Source organism: Nanorana parkeri, unplaced genomic scaffold (genome assembly GCF_000935625.1).
Source record: "Nanorana parkeri isolate BGI_ZX_2015 unplaced genomic scaffold, ASM93562v1 scaffold2790, whole genome shotgun sequence".
NCBI lineage: Eukaryota > Metazoa > Chordata > Amphibia > Anura > Dicroglossidae > Nanorana > Nanorana parkeri.
In genome coordinates this window covers 103,037-105,180 of record NW_017309058.1, presented here as the reverse complement: position 1 = coordinate 105,180, position 2,144 = coordinate 103,037, and positions in this window count along the sequence as shown.

Here is a 2,144-nt window from a genome sequence, read left to right as displayed (position 1 = left end):
ATCGAAATTAATCGATTACATTTTTTTTTCGATTAATCGAAAATTTTTATCATTACCAGCCCTAAAAAATAGTACTATGTCTTATTTTCGGGGTAGGTCTTATTTTCGGGGAAACAGGGTAGTAGACTGACACGCAGACACATTAACTTTGCGGTGGTAAGTATGCGAAAAGACAAGCAAACAGCCTCAATCTTGTACAACTTGTTTGGAAAATATGTTCGCTCTATATTGCGGTTGATGTTGTAAATCCTGATCTCTCCTTGAAGAGATGTTCTGCAGTAGTGAACTTGTTCCCGCTCATCCCAGCCAAAGAAAGAATCCATTTGATGGTGATGAGCATCCTAAGTATTCTATTATGCATAAACTTGTGACCTCAAAGTTATCTAGGCCTCTGCTTTCTTTTTCAAGACTGAAGTGTACTGCAAATGCAGGAGCTTATATTGTTCATCCATTAATTCCTTGCTGCATTATTGTGTAGCAAATCCATACCTCTCAACTCTCCCTCATTTTAACCTCCCTGGCGGTATGATTATTCAGTATTTTAGCAACCAAAAGCGGTACATTGTTTTTCATGGAAATATGTTGTTTTACATTGTATGCCTGTAATTCTCAGTAAATCTTAGGAATAACTCACCTAAATCTGTCCAAACAAGAGTCCAGTAGACATCCCGGGTATGTTAAAGTTTGAAAAACAAAATAATAAATTATAATATAACAAATAATTAAAAATAATTACACAAAACAATAATATAATAATAATAATAAATGTAATTAAATAATGTATTCAAACAAAAAACACTGACATGTGTCCAAGCAAGGGTGCAATATTACTTCAGTAAACATCTTGGGTATGGTAAACTTTGAAACAGGTTACAGCACAAAGTCCAACGTCACAATCGGGACAATGGAACCTGGTCTCTTTTCGGATTTTTTTGCCGCTGTCATCGCGCCTCTAGCAACAAACCACGCACAGCCTTGTGGGTGCTGACTTTCTTTCTGTTGGAGGGATGTAGTCCATAAAGTGACGACCAGTCAAACGTTCTGGGTTGACAACGCCAACAGCACGACGTCCAGATCAACTCGCTGATGGCGTTTGGTGGTTCAAAAAGATTTATTCTGAAATTTTCCAAATGGCTTGTCACTTTGTTTTTTTAGCAGAACGCAGGCATTCCATAAGCACTGCTCAAGAAGATGCCTGAAGATTTTCTTATAATATTTCTTCTGCTGCTTACGCATAGCTGGATAGAAGTTCATGGCTTGGTCAGCTCTGTCGACACCTCCCATGGTGGTATTGTAGTCTATTACTAAATGCGGCTTCATGACAGTTTCATACGCATCCGTTTTGTGTTGCAAAAGGTACTCATACAGTTCTGGAGAAGTGTAAAAGTTGTCCGTTGTAACACAATAGCCCTGATTCAGCAATGGCTCCATGAGTGAGAGAACTGGTTCCTTTCCCAGTGTATATCACGGAGTTCCATATGTAGCCAGATGACGATTCGCATAGCATATAGGTTTTGACGCCAAATCGTGCTCTCTTGGATGCTATATATTGAATCCAGCTGAGCCTTCCCTTGTAGGCCATTAGACTTTCGTCTATGGTGATGTCTCTTTCTGGCACATAGGTTTGTTGGAAATTCCTCAAAATCATCTGGGATACCTTCCAAATTTTTTTCAGTTTTGGGGCAGGATGAGTGGGTTCGTCGAATTCCTCATTGTCTGCGAAGTGTAAAGACTTCATTATGAGTGAAAACCTGTACTCCGACATGACTGTGCCAAAGAATGGAGTGGCAAGTAATTTATTGGTTGTCCAATACCATTCCTGCAGAGGTTTGTCCACCTTACCACAATTAATAGGGCACCAAGTTCGCACATCACTTAGCTTGGTCGCAGAATCCACGTTTTCGTTGCTTTCAGTGTCTGACGACGAACTTCCCCACGCATCGCTATCGCTCAATTCAATAAGTGATTCCACATCACTATTGCTATTTTCTAGCTGCTCAAAAAACGCTTTTGACCTCAGCGGACGCTTTTTTGATGCCATGGACGCTCTCAAGTTTTCCAGGCAAATATAATAGTAAAAGTGCAGGCAGAACACTGGTACTATCTCTAGGGACAAAGCTGAGCTGAAATAATTTGTTACAGTA